Below are 19,915 nucleotides of genomic sequence, written 5' to 3'. Positions count from 1 at the left end.
CAAGGGAACCTCCCCATCGCACCTCCCTCAGATTTAGTTATAAGTTGGCACAGTGGATAGGTCTTGAAAAACTGAACACAGATCAATCGAGAAAACAGGAAGAAGTTGTGTGCAACTACGAAAAAACAAGCAAAATATACAAACTGAGTAGTCCATGCGCAACATAGGCAATATCAACGTTCAAGCGAGCTCAAGAGCGTCGTGGTCCCGTGGTAGCGTGAGTAGGTGCGGAACGAGAGGTCCTTGGTTCCAGTCTTCCCTCGAGGGAAAAGTTTAATTTTTTATTTTCAGTTTATGTGACAAACTCTTATGTTTTCATCAATTTTTTGGGAGTGATTATCACATCCACAAGAAAACTGAAATCGGAGAAGGTAGAAGAGTCTTTTTACCCATTCGCCAAGTGTACAAGTTAGGTGTGTCGACAACATATTCCTGTCATGTGACGCACATGCCGTCACCACTGTCGTATAGAAAATATCAGACGCGTTTTCCTGTGGAGGAATCGGTTGACCTATGACCTTGCGATCAAATGTTTTCGGTTCCCACTGGAGAGGCACGTTCTTTCGTCTTCTAATCGCACGGTTTACAGGAGCGGTCGCAAAACACAGACACTAAACTTATTATAGTGAACAGAGACGTCAATGAACGAACGGACAGATCATAACTTTGCGAAAATAAAAAATTAAACTTTTCACAGGAGGGAAGACTTGAACCAAGGACCTCTCGGTACGCAAATGCTCATGCTAACCACGGGACCACGGCGCTCCTGAGTTCACAGCGTCCTTTATGTTAATTATGTTGCACATCAGCTACTCGGTTTGTATATTTTGCTTATTTTTTCATAGTTGCACACAACTTCTTCCTGTTTTCTCGATTGTTCTGTGTTCAGTTTTTCAAGGCGTATCCAGTGTGCCAACTTCTATCTAAATCTGAAGGGGGTGCGATGGGGAGATTCCCTTGTTAGTGTCATCCTCGTGCAGGTAGTTTTAACGAGTGTGTGTAGAACGTACCATCGTCTTATTAAAATCGTTCTGGGCGTAATGTCGCGTCATCTTACACACTGCTTCATAATTGCTAAGGAATAGAGATAGCCGGCCGGAGTGGCCGTGCGGTTCTAGGCGCTACAGTCTGGAGCCGCGTGTCCGCTACGGTCGCAGATTCGAATGCTGCCTCGGGCATGGATGTATGTGATGTCCTTAGTTAGGTTCAAGTAGTTCTAAGTTCTAGGGGACTGATGACCACAGCAGTTAAGTCCCATAGTGCTCAGAGCCATTTTGAATAGAGATAGCTTTGCACAGGAATAACCACGGACAATGAAGCACGAGATGAAACACACAGTACACGCGTAACAAGAGGTAGAGTGGTATATTTATAATGAAAAATGGTACAGATTTCACCACATGGGAAAGCAGGATAACATAAATGTCATGTCTGACACAGGTCAGACTCCCAAAATGACGAATATGTCCTCACTAGCTGCGACATAGTCGCGCATATGACAGTGATCCAACACTGACAAATGTTTTTTATTCCAGTCTTTGATCACAATATCAATTCTTTTGACGATGACCGGTTTCAGTCTGTAATGACCATCCTCAGATCTTTTTTGCACCATGTCCTACAGTGAAAAGGCCGTAATGGCATCGTCAAAACATATAAATATACTCAGCACAGCATCGTCACATAGATCTAAAATCAAAACATATAAATATACTCAGCACAGAATCGTCACATAGATCTAAAATAAGGTGTAGAATAGATCTATGTGACGATGCTGTGCTGAGTATATTTATACACCCCTGGAAATGGAAAAAAGAACACATTGACACCGGTGTGTCAGACCCACCATACTTGCTCCGGACACTGCGAGAGGGCTGTACAAGCAATGATCACACGCACGGCACAGCGGACACACCAGGAACCGCGGTGTTGGCCGTCGAATGGCGCTAGCTGCGCAGCATTTGTGCACCGCCGCCGTCAGTGTTTAACACTGGTAGTATGCCGCGACAGCGTGGACGTGAACCGTATGTGCAGTTGACGGACTTTGAGCGAGGGCGTATAGTGGGCATGCGGGAGGCCGGGTGGACGTACCGCCGAATTGCTCAACACGTGGGGCGTGAGGTCTCCACAGTACATCGATGTTGTCGCCAGTGGTCGGCCGAAGGTGCACGTGCCCGTCGACCTGGGACCGGACCGCAGCGACGCACGGATGCACGCCAAGACCGTAGGATCCTACGCAGTGCCGTAGGGGACCGCACCGCCACTTCCCAGCAAATTAGGGACACTGTTGCTCCTGGGGTATCGGCGAGGACCATTCGCAACCGTCTCCATGAAGCTGGGCTACGGTCCCGCACACCGTTAGGCCGTCTTCCGCTCACGCCCCAACATCGTGCAGCCCGCCTCCAGTGGTGTCGCGACAGGCGTGAATGGAGGGACGAATGGAGACGTGTCGTCTTCAGCGATGAGAGTCGCTTCTGCCTTGGTGCCAATGATGGTCGTATGCGTGTTTGGCGCCGTGCAGGTGAGCGCCACAATCAGGACTGCATACGACCGAGGCACACAGGGCCAACACCCGGCATCATGGTGTGGGGAGCGATCTCCTACACTGGCCGTACACCACTGGTGATCGTCGAGGGGACACTGAATAGTGCACGGTACATCCAAACCGTCATCGAACCCATCGTTCTACCATTCCTTGACCGGCAAGGGAACTTGCTGTTCCAACAGGACAATGCACGTCCGCATGTATCCCGTGCCACCCAACGTGCTCTAGAAGGTGTAAGTCAACTACCCTGGCCAGCAAGATCTCCGGATCTGTCCCCCATTGAGCATGTTTGGGACTGGATGAAGCGTCGTCTCACGCGGTCTGCACGTCCAGCACGAACGCTGGTCCAACTGAGGCGCCAGGTGGAAATGGCATGGCAAGCCGTTCCACAGGACTACATCCAGCATCTCTACGATCGTCTCCATGGGAGAATAGCAGCCTGCATTGCTGCGAAAGGTGGATATACACTGTACTAGTGCCGACATTGTGCATGCTCTGTTGCCTGTGTCTATGTGCCTGTGGTTCTGTCAGTGTGATCATGTGATGTATCTGACCCCAGGAATGTGTCAATAAAGTTTCCCCTTCCTGGGACAATGAATTCACGGTGTTCTTATTTCAATTTCCAGGAGTGTATGTTCTGACGATGCCATTACGGCCTTATCACTTTAGGACATGGAGTAGAAAAGTTATGAGGATGGTCATTACTGACTGAAAACGGTCATCGTCAAAAGAATTGATATTGTGATCAAAGACTGGAATAAAAAACATTTTAATATGTCCTCCTCGGGCACTAATGGACAATCTTGATTTGTTATTCGTGCTTACTACCAAACAATAGAGAAGTCCTTGAAGAATATGTTTCACTCCTCTCTCAAGGCTGTTTCACTTCTTAAATGGTTCGCAAAGGGGATGTCCGTTGAGAAACACGTTTGTCAAGCGCAACTCAGACATGCACTGTAGGTTTTAGGGCCGGGGAGTATGCAGGCCATACCATCTTCTTTCCACTGTGTCCGACACTTCAGCGGTCCTACGTGGGCAGACATTGTAGTCCACAAACAGAAAGTCGGGACCTATTGCACCGCTAAACAGACCAGTGTGCGATTTGCAGGGGGGGATGGGGGGGATTTCCCCCCGTCTGCACCAGACCATCCCCTCCTCTGGTTTTAGTTTATGCATCCCAACCTGGGATGTTTATTTCCCAAGCACTGGAGTAAAACTTTACATATAATTTAAATTTGTGCAGCCGAACACTGAAAGTTTTTAATAAGTCTTACTATCAATATTATTAATATGTTTCAGTTTTCTATCATCAGAATAAGTACAACTTTTCACAAATGTGCCTCTACTTTTTGAATTCCCCTCGTATATCTGTACCTGTATGTAGATGATTTTGTAAATAAGTTTTACCTATAATGTACTTTTCAAGATATAACAAGGGATGGCTTTTCTGATAGTGCATACGCGTCAATAGTGAGTTTCGGCATTAACATCTATTTATAAATAGCTGTTTAACCATGCGTAACGCCACGGTCCAAGCTAGTAACATATTTAATTCTACTAACCCCCTAAGACATTCCCCCCCCCACTGGTAAAAGCACAAATCGCACCCTGAAACAGACGTACATGATCAGAATAATCCACTTTCAATACTGCTGTACTGTGTACTGTGACAGTACCTCGTGCAAAGACATGCAGTGGTGTTCGGCCATTGTGCATAACGGCTACCATATTATAAAGCTTAGGCCATATCGATAACGTTCATGAACATACTGTGGTGTATAACGTGTCCCCTTCTCTCTCCACACCAACTGGTTGCCAGAATTACTTGCCACAGTGAAGTGGGATTTGTCGGAGAACATCACTCTGCCGGCCGTTATGGCCGAGCGGTTGTAGGTGCTTCAGTCCGGAACTGCGCTGCTGCTACGGTCGCAGGTTCGAATCCTGTCTGGGGCATGGATGTGTGAGATGTCCTTAGGTTAGTTAGGTTTAAGTAGTTCTAAGTCTAGGGGACTGATGACCTCAGATATTAAGTCCCATAGTGCTTAGAGATATTTGAACCGTTTTTTTTTTTTTTTTTTTTTTTTTTAACATCACCCCAGCTAACAAACTCCCTACACCAACACACTGTTTCTTGACGATGGCGTGGTTGAAGTGTGATGCATTTAATAGGCATCCGAGCATACAGACCAGTGCGATTTAATTACGGTGATATGCTTCTGGCGGAGACGCATGTACCGGTAGCGGTTGCAATGCCTGTAGAGATCTGCCTATAGGAGTGAGATGTCTGTTACTTTTCGCCACTAGCACTATGCTTGCGGTGCGGTGGTCCGTCTACGACCACCAGCATTCTTTTTCATAGCATTTCATCTATAAAGGCATTTTTTAATCGCGAGCTGGCCCTTTTGGACACACCTACGAGGTGCGACAATAAACTAATGAGACTGATGTGAAAAAAAAATTGATTACCGATTTAGTCAAGTTTAATGTTGTCTCCATCAAAGTAGTTCCCTTCTGATTGCACACACTTTTTCCAGAGCTTCTGCCATTGATGGTAACATTTCTGGAACTCATCTTCTGTAATATCCTCCAAGACCCTCGTCACAACTTTTTGGACATCCTGTATTGTTTGAAAATGGTGTCCCTTGACCGCCGTTTCGACTCTTGGAAATAGAAAAAAGTCGCACGGAGCTATATCTAGTGAATAAGGTGGCTGTGGTAGTACTGGAATTTATTTTGAGGTTAAAAATTTCTGTACTGACAGTGCAGTATGGGATGGCGCATTATCGTGGTGCAGAATCCAATTAACAGCAATGTTGGCACAGACACAAAGAACCCTTTTACGAAGTCTTTCTAAAAGTTCTTTGTAGTAATATTGGTTAACTGTTTGACCAGGAGGCACCCACACTTTATGAACAATTCCCTTGGAATCAAAGAAGCACACAAGCATGCATTTCACTTTTGACTTTTTTTGGTCTAGGTCATCCCTTTGAGCACCATTGCGAATTTTGGCGTTTTGTCTCTGGATCGTACTGAAAAAACCAACTTTCATCACCAGTGATAACACGGCTCAACAATTCTGTATTGATTTCCGTTTGCTCTAACAGATCGGCTGCCACATTTTTCTGTGTTTCTCACAGTTGTGGTGTGAGGATTTTGGGGGCCATTTTTACACAAATCTTTCTGATACCAAGATCTTCAGTATTATTAGATGAACTGTTTCTCGACTGATGATCAGTTCTTCTGCAATCATTTTCACGGATAATCTTCGATCAGATCGTACGAGTTCACGCACTCTGGCCAAGTTGACATCTGTCCATGAGGTTGATGGTCGTCCACTGCAGTCTTCATCTTCAACATTTGTTCTGCCTTCACTAAACATTTTATGCCAACAAAAAACTTGAGGTCTTGACATAACCTCCTCTCCAAAAGCCTTCTGAAACTTACCGTAAGTTGTCATAGCGTTTTCACCCAATTTAACGCAAAAAGAAATGGCATACCATTGCACAATATTATGCGATTCCATTTCTGTGATGTGAGACACAAACACGTGTTAATTTATTACAGCACAGCTCATGACTAAGCAGTTGCATTGATGTGCCGCTTGGACTAAAAGCAGCTTATAGACCAAGGTCAAAGATATTATGCCTACGCAAGCCTGCAGGGTTGCCACATCTTGCAAAAAAAATCACTTTCATTACTTTATTGTCGCAGTTCATATTACTGTGGCTACGAGAATGAAACTTTAACCGGCTTTGAGTTGTCGAATTCCTCGTCCACAATCGTAATCACTCAAATGATATCTCGTAGATACGTTAACATACAATACAGAATGTCACACTAATCGGTTCCAGTTGTCGATTGTTCCATAGCAAGCGCCAATTTTCATTAACTATTGTCATGCAGCGTAAAATATTAAAATTATAAAATACTAATAGTAACAGACATTTCGGCTGCGTTGCAGGTGCCTTCTTCAGAATGTAGACTGATTCAAATGGAGAGTGCTTCCTTCTATATATTGCAATTCTAATGGGGTCATAAGACCAGCGAAGCCACATTCCTTTGATTTTATTCACCCAAGATACAAATACTGTTAGGAGAGAGAAAGGCAAATGAATGGCAGATTGTTCGTGCGATATTCTGAGCAAACCCACCAGTGCTGTCGGTTGTGATACATGGATGACACTTTTGTCAGTTGACAATATGGAAGCAGAGGTATGTGCCATCAGTGTATGAGGTGAAAATGATGATAAAGGATTAACCATAGAGTGGGTTTGTTTGGATACAATGATCCTTAAGGAAGGTAGGACGTCAAACAGGGCGATTTGAAGCAGGAGAGGCACCACAGAATATTTTAATTTCCACTGTCTATAGTTTTACAAGTAAATTCATAAAACATTGTCAGCATCACCAGGAAAGATTCACGATTCACACTCATAGCAGTGAAAGTTCAAAAATAAGACAAAATATTTTTTTACATGTGAAATTTCATCATTTGTTTCACTTACTGTTAGCTGCATTTGTTGCTATAGGTACACTTTCCTTCATCAGTAAGAGAGATTCTTCGATGAATTTTGCACAGCATACAAACCATACTTACGGGTGTACAAAACTCTAGAATTTTCCAAATCTCTTAAAAACTATGGTAAACATTCAGATAAGTAACTATAAAATTCGAGTTTTTATGTAAAATGTAACAGCTCATTTATTTTTTCATAAATAAATTCTAGAGTTTCATACACCTGTAAGTATGGTTTGTATGCTGTGCAAAATTCATCAAGGAATCTCTCTTACTTATGAAGAAAAGTGTACCTGTAGCAACAAATGCAGCCAATAGTAAGTGGATAAAACGATGAAATTTCACCTGTAAAAGAAATTTATTTTGTGATGTTTTTGAACTTCCACTGCTATGAGTGTGAATCCTGAATCCTTCCTGGTCATGCTGACAAAGTTTTAAGAATTTATTTGTAAAAGTATAGACAGTGGAAATTAAAATGTTCTGTAGTGCCTCCCCTGCTCCAATTCGGCCCGTCTGACGTCCTACCCCCCCTTAAGTGGAAAGCCACTGAACTTTTTTTTTAAACATCAGCTTTTCACTTTTATTAACACAACAATTAAAAAAGACACTCGTAGGTCTCTAGCCCAGTCAGTATGCCTGCCTGTCTGTCTTTCCGACTGTTAAAAACTCTTTTCCCCAGGGACAGCTAGACGAATCATGTTCAATTTTATGACACGTACTAAGATTTATGGTCTCTTGGCATTGTAAGAAATTGAAGCTTCCAAGTAAGTGCAATCAAATGATATGGCCATTTATGTCACATATTTTGATATTCGCAAACCCAATTATCAATACTTGTAGGTCACTTCCTGTTGAACTAGAATCATGAAATTTGACAAGCAGCAAGGTTTAAAAGTAAAAGTAGGGGGGGGGGGGTGATCTGGAAAGAGTCAATTTGTAATTACATAACACGAAAAAAGTTTTCTTTTTGTCATTTGTCATTTGTCCTCAAACTTCCAACATTCTTGGAAATCTTGGAATTCTCAGGGCCGGTATCTTGCAAGTATCATTGTCGATACCAGGTAAAAGTCGTAGAGCTTCTCTACTCCTGGGACGTGTGAACTGTTTGTGTACATAAGCAAGCTAATACGGAAGCTCAGAGTGCGAGTCCTACTCGCAGCTTGCCAGTATTTTTAACAACAAGTTACCGAGCTTCTGCCTCAAACATTTAGGTTAGCAATTAGGAAACTTTGTCGGGCCTTGCCTTTTCAGCAGTCAGAAACTTAATCTAACTCCTGAACTTTTTTTTTTTAATAACCAAACGACAGTTCGTCGCACCCACTGGGCTTGTGCCCACATGAACAACTGAATGTTTTGAAAAAAAAAAAAAATTATCCCATGTAGAGTGCCTTGATGCAAATAATACGTTAGTAAGTCAAAATGTAGACCACTATGGTCTGGTACGTAACAAAGAGACTTAACTGAACGACTATAGTTCAATTCTTTTATCTTGGCGGTTCGCGCATGCCCGCCCAGACGCGGGAGATTGCTGCGTTGCCAGTTGCACACGCCAAGCAAACTTACGTTTAGGGGGGCGCGTAGTTCATGAAGTAAAGCCACCATGGCCGCATTGACCCTTTGGCTGCTACAGTCACGTGCTCCCCGCATTCCGCGCTGTCCGGATTTTGCCACCACTGCTCTGCCCGCCTGTTCAGACACATGGTGTTGCGACTGCTTTGACACACTTGATCATTCGATTTCACAAAAACTATTTGGCTCAAAAATTTGATTTTTACACCCTTCTTGATTGATACCTTCCCTCCATAAATGACTTAATTTTGTTTCGATGTTCAACGCAGTTATTGTACAGCATTAAATGTAGTAAACCACTGCACGAAATTTTGAAGAGTTTGCAGAGGTAAAAGTCCATAGCATATATTTTCCGTATGGTTGATTTCAGTTGCCACTAGAAATTTCAAAAAATTACATTCAAACGAATAAAATTTTTGAAGTAAGACACTTCGATATTGTTTTTAAACAAAGAAATTATTAAGCACAGAACAAGGTTTGAACTTGCTACCTTTCGCTCATCAACCAAACACTTTAACCATTGTGCTAAAGGAGCTCATCATTCAATATAGTTCCTGGAGGACTTTCAACGAGGACGCAAAATACTGACAAACACTTTTGGTATGACTATGAATTACTCACGTTTCGTCGAAGTACACTAGAAAATAAACAATTACCGCTGTTCTTTATTGCGAATTAGGAGGCTTATTGCTCGTTTGGTTTAATTAATAGAATATGAAGCAATTGGTATAAAGAATGCTTTTTACAAACTTTCTATAAAAGAAATTCTGCTATCAAGACATTGCTTTTGTTCAGTTACTTTATTTATGACTGGAACGTTTCTAAAACTGAAGACACTCGTCCGTGCTCTGTACTGCTGTCGAGCTCTGGCAAAGTCGTTCTGTGTTCATTGGCTAACTGTGTTTTGTGACTTCAGATGCACAGAACGAACCTAAACTTGGCCGCCGTCATAAATTACGCACACTTTAGTACCCCCGTAGTAGGGGAAGAGTGGGAACAGCGAGACGCAAAAATTGGAATCCAAATTACACTTTTAAGAAAATCTTTATTGGTTTAATATCTTATGGTAACCATGAACATTGTGCTTCAGTATGTTCAAAGTGGTACAATAGTATTTTAATGTACTGTCTTTTCCTTTAAAAAATTAATCGTGAAAGTGTCTCACTGTACCCATGACTTTTTAATGGTGGGTACAGTGTAACAGTGCCTTAAATTCTAACGAACATCATAAGAAGCAAAGTTAATCTCAAATGAAACAGCAGATTGTTATCTTTTTGTCTTGCTATGTGTTGTAGTAGGGTTAGGCAATAACATTTTTTATGCATTTTGTGTCAACGAACGAAATATCTGGAAATACAGGCATCACAAATTTGTTCTCTAGTTTCAAACTTTTCCTAAGAAATGTAACTTTGCATTCAGATGACTCTTCTACAATGGAAAGAAATTTTCCTACATAATATATTTTCTTTTTTGCCCCAAACTCTACTAAAACAAAGCCACCCACTTTGGATGAGCGTTGTAAGTTTTCAAAGGTAACCATTTCCGGCTATTGAATCAGTTGTGTCTGATCAAAGGTCTCATCATCTGAAGAATCTTGCAAAATTAATTCACTTTCGTCAGCATCAGTTTCATTAACCAGGAATAAAGCTCGCTTTGCTTTAGGTCCCTTAACGTCTTTTCGTTTCCTTTTGATTTGTGGTTCGTTCCTTTCTGGTGTGTCAGTCGCAATCATCATTCTTCCTTTAGGCCGTCGGCGACTGCAACTTTTTCTTGGTTTTGCCTTTGGGAAACCACATATGTCTTCTGGAGAGAGATAAGACATTGGTGCAGATTTTCCATGTAGTTGTGAAGAACTGGATGCTACAGACTGTGCTTCACTTTCATCATATGATGGGTGTCCCACATCAGTTTCGGGTTTAAGGTCTTTTTCGGGTGATATGTGTGTTTCCAGGCTTTCATTTAGATGTCTGTCAATAACAGAGGATGGAAGAAAATCATCCTCATTGAACAAATGGCGATCAAAAGGAAATATTCCTGTCTTCTTAAATCCGGCAATGATATTGACAGGAGTCATTCCTCAGGGATTGTAAATAGAAAATGTTTCACCTGGATAAGACATCATCCATGCATCTACAGCAGCATCATAAAATATATGGAAAGGTTTCATGACACTGACATCAAGAGGCTGCAGTTAATTGGTGCAGTGAGGTGGAATTGTCAGAATCATTATCCCATTCTCTTTGTACAGATCTATTGCCTCTATTGAGTGGTGGCTCTCTGATTATCCATCAGAAACAGAGATGGATTTTCTTTAGAGCTGGCAGAGAACTTGATGAAGTGATGGATGACCTTCACAAAACATTCTGAGTTCATCCACCTGCCTTTAACAGCAAGACCTAATGCGCCAGCAGGTGCTCCTAATATCATATGATCTTTAAAATTCACACGTGGAAATATCATGGCAGGATGGTAGGCTGTTACTGAGAGCATTTATAATACAACATGTCATAACCAGTGTTCCACGTTCTGCACTGGTTGCCTTGTTAACTTGTTTCATGCCCTTTAAGGCCAAAATCTTCTGTGACTTCTGCACCGTTGTTGTTCCAGTTTCATCAAGATTGAAAAAACGTGATCCAACAGCAAAATTTGGATGATGTTTGATTACTTCTTCCAGTTTATCAAAGAAATTTGACATATTAAATTTATTAAAGCCTGTAGCTCTAGTTAAGCTGCATCCTTCCAGGGTACGAAGAAACAGTTGAGGGAATCTCTGTCGATAACCTTTCATCCAGTCGATCAATGCTTTCTCACTTTCAGTCCAGGTTTTTGAAAACCTTTCATCCAGTCGATCAATGCTTTCTCACTTTCAGTCCAGGTTTTGGGTAAAACAATGTTATTTTTAATACCTAATTCATAAGCTAAGGTACGGCAGTCGTTCATAGTAAGTCCAAAAAACATTTTAGAACACATGACTAGATATTCACACAAACTAAGCTCCAATTCTGGTGGAAAAAAGTGGTTCACTGAGTAGTTGGGACACATGTTTGAAGTGTTATCCTCACGATATTTCTTAACGTATTGACTAACTGTTTGAAAGGATAAGCCTTTCAGCTTAGATGCACTCCTGATGCTCATTTTATTTTCGATTACCAGCATGACAGCTTCCGTCACTGAAGATTCTGAAAACCTTCCTATTTCCTTATCAGTCTTCTTTCTCCTGGGCATTTTATAACCTAAAAGAAAAGTTTGCACATTAAAATCTACAGAAATCCCTGTTTTATACAGCAAGCATGCATTTTCAGACACTATGAACAAGCACTGGGAACAGTGAGACATGTCTCACTGTACCCTCATTATTCATGTCTCACTGTTCCCAGTTGCAAACTTTTTTAGAAATGGCTCCAAACACATTCAGCTTAAAGCAACATTTCAATAAAGGGGATTTATATGTCTTGGAAAAACCATAGTTTTGACTGACTAATGAAATTATTTGAAAATACCAATGGTCTACTAAGAAACCAGCTACGTAAATTTAGTAACAAGATACTTTTCTTACCTCTGAGCACAAATATACCAACAATGAAATCACAACAAGAATGTCGAGTACGAAACATGGAAATCCATAGACTAAATAATAATGGTTACCACATTCACAGTAGGTACCAACAACTGAAACCAAAATTCCAGAGATAAAACTAATGTCTCATTGTTCCCACTGTCTCACTGTTCCCACTCTTCCCCTATCACAAAGAAAATGACAATTTGGTATAAGGGCTAAGTCCATTGTTCTTCGGTTGTTTTTGCAACAATTACTATAGCAAGACGATGTGGAGTAAGAGTACTAAATACAACCTTGTGACATTTTAAACACATTTAACCACAATTGTCCTGGTAAAACTTCTTGTGTTCTTCGGGTAAATATGGTATCATACTTAACAGGTCCTTCTTCCCTCACGATAAGCGCTAGTGGTTGTCAACTTACTTTAGTTCCATATTTTGGAAATCAGAGACTGGTTTGCCCTTCTTCAAGACATTGAACGTTGTCTACTCTTCCACCTCGTTAAGGATTCTTCGTATTTTGATCTCTGCAGGAGCACTTATTCGAACCCAGATGCAGTTGATATCGAGAGTTTGTTGGTTGTGATCAAGTCTTTTGCTGCTGTGTAAACGTCAAGCAAGTGTGAGTCATCTATTTCCAGAACTTCAAATGTCTTTGCATGATGTGATGAAGGCACTAACTTCATCAGCTCACTGTCTTCTTTCTCTTTTCAGTGGTTGCAAAATCTCGATCGCTTCCCAGAAAGCTATGTTCAGAAATGAGATTATATGATCTACACATTCAAACATTCCACTAGACACTAGAAGACATACATGAAAAGAAGAATTTTGTTTTTATTTTGCACGCAGCAGTTGTCACTCCATGCAAAAATGAAATGAGCGTATGGCATCGTTGGCCAGGAGGCCCCATTCGGGGAAGTTTGGTCATCAAGTGCAAGTCTTATTTCATTCGACGCCACATTGTGTGATTTGTGCGCTGGTGACAAGGATGAAATGATGATGAGGACAACACAACACCCAGTCCATGAGCAGAGAAATTTCCAACCCAGCTGGGAATCAAACCCAGGCCTGCTTGCATGGGAGGCAAGCACGTTACCACCCAGCTAAGCAGGTGGACACTCCATACACAATTTTTTTCCATTGTGACGCTAGGTATTTGATTTAGAAATACAGTTAAACAGGGATGTGATTTCATTAACTCCTTCCCACCTTCTGTCTCATTCCACATACACATTGTTGCAACACCAGTGTCATGCGTACATATACCAAAACTGTAACATGAGAGTTGCATCAGATAAAATGTATCTGAACGTGTAAGGAAAGCTACCAACATAATGTTGGAGGATACATGGATAGCGTGCAAGTATCACTGTTTGGTAATGTTGCAACAAATGCGTCAGTTCTTAACTGTACTGTGGCTTTTCTGCTTTGCGATGGTGCAGATCAAGTTCTTGCTTAGCATTGTCAGCATTCTGGTGGTTTGCCTTACCTTCTAGAACTAATCGATCACATGTTTGGCATGTATCTGATTGTGTCTTTCTGAAGGTTACATTCGGAAAATCCTCAAGGAAAACTTTTCTTTAAGATTTATATGTCACAGTACTATTGGGATATTTTACTTTGAACGCAGTAAGATCAGGTCTTAAGCATACCTTCTTTATTTGATTTCTACTGCAGTGACTCACATCTCTAGGCAACATGTGAATGTGGGCCCAAACAATATGCTGATCTTCATCTGTGTATTTTCTGTTAAATGCTCCACCTCTTTAGTCTTCGAAAACATTGTCACTGATCTTTTTCTTCTGTGCCATGATCTCTATTTTTTCTTCTTTGAACTATTGAAAACATCCATAAAGTCTTCTTACATGCCTGTTTATGTGCACCCTCATCATCAGGAACCATGAAAATCAATGTACACTGGCGGCGACTTTCTGTGGGCGTCCTTTCCATTTTGCTGGCGTTCTACTGGAATAACGTCCATTAGCCCCATTAAGAACATATGTTGTGCTTGCTCATCTTGCTGATAGAGTGTCGTAAACAAGTTTGTCTATGTTCCTCTGACAAGGAGTGACAATAATACTCACATTTGCCAGTAACCTAAAACCAAATAGTGTGACAATTTACAATATTGCAATATTATATAATTTGTTTGCAATTATAAGAGTCTCACTTAGATATTCTTATTGTGGAGCATCGACGTTTGATGTATTGATCCCATACCTGCATGCTTGGCTGTTGCTTGGGACATCTTTCTTTTCCTGTCTTGTATGATAAGACACTCTTTTATTATTCACTTTCACAATGTCTCTTCATTGCTTTTGGACCACTACAGTATTCAGACTCACAACTCATCATAACCTCAGCCATATTCATTAACAAAATAATGTCAATTGGTGAACAGCAGAGCACCAGTGATAGAACGTAGACTTAGCACCTGACAACATTCCTCATGGGTTGAACGCCATCAACGAACGGCCACAGAAAACTAACTAGAGTGGTGTACGGACATCACAGCTCTTGTCAGGTAATGGCCTTGATGCAGACCGCCTATCAACAGCAAAATTTCAGTTTTAAAAAAATTGTACTTTGCCCCTTTTGAATTTCTAACCTTTAACTAACATTAACACACGTACAGCCCCCAAGACAAATCCATTAATATTCAGAGAAACTAAACTCACTCTAACCTCTGTCCAAACAGGTCTTGGAAGACCCTAATGGCACTGTGTAATCCTCAGCCTATAGGCATCAGTGGATGTGGATATGGAGGGGCATGTGGTCAGCAAGCCGCTCTCCCTGCCATTGTCAGCTTTCGTGACCAGAGCCCCTACTTCTCAGTCAAGTAGCTCCTCAGTTTGACTCAAAACGGCTGAGTGCACCCCACTTGCCAATAGCACTTTTCAGACCAGACAGTAACTCATCCAAGTGCTAGCCAAGCCCATCAGCACTTAACATTAGTGATCTGATGGAAACTGGTGCTACCACTGCGGCAAGGCCATTAACAATATTCAAGGAAAGATCATCAAAAATTCCAAGCAGTAAGCAAAATTTAAATTAGAAGGCATTAGAAAACCTTTAATGGGACTTGCCTAAAATCAATGAAAGTTAATAACTTTACCGGGCACCTGCCCAGATCATTGTGCATCTAACCGAGTTCCACCCACGGAAGCAGTTAACATAAACACGTGTTATAGCCCTCACAAGGTTTAAGGAACTGCGATATTAAATTTTTTACCCAGGTTATAGTAGTAGGCAGTGACACTTACATACAGGGCTTGTCTTTAAGAGCCAATGGATAGCCTGTATCTGTCCAGTAAACACACACATCAAAAAAAGTTTTGCATCACCTCAGTTCCGAGAGTTCCGGAACCCGTACAGAAAATTTGAATAGAGGTCAACATAAACATCATATCCGCCCTTCTTATTGCTCATAAAAACCACTCATAGCATGCTGCACCACTGCTGGTACATGGTGGTACTGCAAATGATTACAAATACTAGACAGTGAATTTCAGTGCCTTTGTTCTTAGTCGCCAGTCTTACTGGTGATTGCTAATGTTCTTTGAGTTTTTGTTTCCATTCTCTTATTTTCTCTAGGACACAGGAGAGGAGTGGAGACATTCCATCACCTTGCCCTACACCTGTTTTTATTTTGAATACCTTAGATATATCATCCCAAAACTTTACTTTTGATTTGGTGTCTGTGAGTATTTCATGAATAAGGTCTGCTAGTTAAGATTAATGCCAAATTCTCAGATCACTTTATGTAGTATTTCCCTCTCAACTGAATCAAATGCCTTCTTAAAATCTACAAATATTACAACTATATCTTTAGAGTTTGTGAGTCCGTGGCAGATTATGGACTTGAGGTTGAAAATCTATTCTGAGCAAGATCTGTCCTTTCTAAATCCACTCTGATATCTCTGTAGTTATATACATATAACAGAGGGAAACATTCCACGTGGAAAAAATATATCTAAAAAGAAAGATGATGAGACTTACCAAACAAAAGCGCTGGCAGGTCGATAGACACACAAACAAACACAAATATACACACAAAATTCAAGCTTTCGCAACAAACTGTTGCCTCATCAGGAAAGAGGGAAGGAGAGGGAAAGACGAAAGGATGTGGGTTTTAAGGGAGAGGGTAAGGAGTCATTCCAATCCCGGGAGCGGGATTGTCTGCTTGTGTCTGTATGTGTGGATGGATATGTGTGTGTGTGTGTGTGTGCGAGTGTATACCTGTCCTTTTATCCCCCTAAGGTAAGTCTTTCTGCTCCCGGGATTGGAATGACTCCTTACCCTCTCCCTTAAAACCCACATCCTTTCGTCTTTCCCTCTCCTTCCCTCTTTCCTGATGAGGCAACAGTTTGTTGCGAAAGCTTGAATTTTGTGTGTATATTTGTGTTTGTTTGTGTGTCTATCGACCTGCCAGCGCTTTTGTTTGGTAAGTCTCATCATCTTTCTTTTTAGATGTAGTTATATACATCATGATTGTCACTTTTCTAGTGTGCAGGAGGATAAGAACCACTTTCTAGCCTTCTGACATCTTTTCAGTTTCTCATATTTTTTCAAACATGACTTTAAGGTTAGTTATAATCTTTGGCTGAGACCATTTTATAAGTTCAGCTGTAACACAGTCTTCTCCACTGGCTTCATTGTTTTTCCAGGGTATTTATTGCTTTTTACTTTCTTTAGCTGTAGGTGGAAGATCTGCTTCTGTGTTGTCATAAATATCTGGAAATTGTAGCTTACAGTTCACTTCTTCACAGTTCAAGAGTTGTTCAAAGTAATTTCTTAGTGTTATACAGTTCTGGATACTGCTTAGGCTTAATTTACCATTTTCATCTCTGAAGTAAATACTTGGAGCTTGGTAGCCCTTTAGATGATTTTTAAACATCTGATAGGAATTCCAGCTGTTAGTTTTAACAAAGCTGTTTTGTATATTAAGAAGCTGTGACTTCTTGGAAGATCATTTACCACTCTTTATTATTCATACTGTTGCTTTCCTTTTCATTTTAAATTCGTCAAGGCACTCATCATTCCCAGAACATTTCTATTTCTTCCACTGTTTTGTTCTCTTTGCAATTGCTTTTTCACAGCTTTAATTTCACCAGACTTTCTTCTTCATTTCTGTTGATCCAAATACATTCTTTGCTGTCCTGTTGATTTCTTTGAATAATTCTTCCTGTTTCTTTGATTTAGCTATTTTAATTTCTCTTGAAACTGTTTTATTGCCTCTTTTGTGATGTCGGCCTGTCTGTGTTACGTTTAATCAATTTTTGCTGTCTCTTTTGGTTTTTATTAGGGAGACATTACTATTTAATTTTAGTCAGTTAATTATCAGAATCAAATTCCCTGTTTCTTTTCTACTTTTACATTAATAGTTTCTTTAATACTGGTTTGAGAAATAGCCATGTGATCCATATGGAACTCCCTAGAATTATATTCGGAGATATCCATGTCTTTGCTTTTCTTGGTGTTATTATTGTTATTAACAGAACAGAGGGACTTGAAAGACAGATTATTAGAAAATAATTGGTACAATACAAACTACAGATAGCTGGAAAATGAGAAGGAACAGAGAGATCTACAAAAATATAAGGGAAAATATCTGATGTAATGGCTAAAAGAAGACTAATCTTATTTGGACACCTCTACCAAATTAATGAGATCAGGCTAATGAAACAAATATTCCTGTATTTCTGGAAGAAGAAATCAACAATAGCATTGATTACAAAAATCAGGAAAGAACTAGAAAGAAACAACACCAAAGAATCGCAAAAAACAGACAGAAACATCTTTAAGAAAAAGATACTAAATTTAGAAGGCTTTCAATGCAGAAGAAATAAGAAATTGAGAACAATGATGTGGGGAGAGAATGAGGGAGTACTGGAAATATAAGAAACAAAGAAAGAAGAGGAATTGAAGTTGTTACATGACCCTAATTGGTCAGTAAGAAAATTAAATTATTATTATTATTATTATTTTTATTCCAATTTTGGCCGTCTAGGGACCGCGTTAAACAACTATTTTTCAATGTACATTTCTCCTATTGCGCTCCTCCTCTTTTCTCTTCTGCCAATATGTCTTCATCCTCTCTCTGTGCTGTTCCCTTCGGTCTTCTGTCCACACTGTTCCTCCAGTTCTTCTCTTCTTCACTTCAAATCCTTCAAAATGTTGAATTTTGTCTCTCATTAAGTCTCTGTTGGTTATATCATCTTCTCCTATACCCATCTCCTCTAAGTCTGCTTTGACTTCTTTGAACCAGGTAATTTGGGTTCTGGGGTTCTTGTCAAAAAACATGAATATTTTCTTTGTCAGCCTTTCATCATTCATTCTTTTCAAATGGGCGTAAAAGCTTACTCTTCTCTTCCTCATAGTATCTCCCACTTTCTCAATTTTGTCATACACTTTTCTATTACTTCTAAGCTTCCAAGTCCCATTCTCAAACCTCGGCCCAAGTACTCTTCTAATGATTTTTCGCTCCTTTTTTGCTATAGCTTCCATTTCCTTGTTAGTGTTCATTGCTAAACATTCAGATGCATACAGACACTCTGGCTTAATCACAGTGTTGTAGTGCCTTATTTTTGCGTTAATTGATACTGACTTCTTGTTGTACACATTCTTTGTTAGCTGGAATGCCATTTCCATTTTTCTTGTTCTTGTTTTATTTCCTTCTTTATCTGAAGCATTGGGCTGGATGATTTCCCCTAAATATTTGAAATTAGAAACCTTCTTTATCTGGCCATACTTTGTAATCATATTGTTCGGTGCCTCTTTTACATTGGTTAGGTACTCTGTCTTTTCAAAGGAGATTTTCAGTCCTGCTTTTTCTGCTGTTTCATTCAGAATATTGATCTGTTTGACTGCTTCTTCCAAACTTCCTGCCAGAATCGCTAAGTCATCAGCAAAAGCGAGGCAATCTACTTCTAATCCATCCTTTATTCTTCCTAATCTGATTTTTTGTATTCCTTCTTCAGTCGTTTTCTTCCTCCACTCTCTAATAACTTTTTCTAACACACAGTTGAATAGGGTAGGTGACAACCCATCTCCTTGTCTTAATCCTGTTCTGATTTTGAATGGTCTGGATACCTCACCACGGAACTTTACTTTTGCATAGGTATCCGTAAGTGTTTCTTTGACGATTGCGACTGTTTTCTTGTCTGCTCCAAACTCCCTAAGGATGTTAACCAAGGTTGTTCTGTCAACAGAGTCGTACGCCTTCTTGAAGTCAACAAACATGATAAAGATGTCTTTTCCTCTTAATCGTCTATATTTAATAATTAACTTCAAGTTTAAAATTTGCTCCACACAAGATCTTCCCTTCCTAAAGCCTGCTTGGTATTCACCAATTTCTTGATCAAGTTGTTTCTCCAATCTGTTTTGTAGGGCCTTAGATAGAATTTTATACATTACCGGAAGTAAAGATATCCCTCTGTAGTTATTTGCATCAGTTTTATCCCCTTTCTTGAAGATGGGGTGGATTAATGCAGTTTTCCATTCTTCCGGTATACGTTCCGTTCTCCAAATCTCATTGATTATTCCCAGTAGTTTTTCTTGAGTTGTATTATCCACACTTTTCCACATTTCTGCAATTATCATGTCTTCCCCTGGTGCTTTATTGTTCTTAAGGTTTTTAATGATTTCTCTGATTTCTCTGATTTCTATGAGGCATGGGGGTTCAGAATTATTGTTTACTGTGTTTGGGGTGTTGGCTGGTAATTTTT

The 19,915-nt window shown here is 40.3% G+C and overlaps 1 protein-coding gene across 1 annotated transcript in view; it reads left to right on the top strand.

Annotated features, from left to right (window-relative positions):
* The window catches only part of LOC126234309 (diuretic hormone 45), a 108,260-nt gene that overhangs the window by 78,286 nt on the left and 10,059 nt on the right, over positions 1-19,915 (top strand). The gene's annotated exons all lie outside the window — the stretch shown is intronic.

This window comes from Schistocerca nitens, chromosome 2, assembly GCF_023898315.1.
Source record: "Schistocerca nitens isolate TAMUIC-IGC-003100 chromosome 2, iqSchNite1.1, whole genome shotgun sequence".
NCBI lineage: Eukaryota > Metazoa > Arthropoda > Insecta > Orthoptera > Acrididae > Schistocerca > Schistocerca nitens.
Note: the sequence above shows the minus strand (reverse complement) of the source record. Positions and strands in the feature narration are given on the sequence as shown.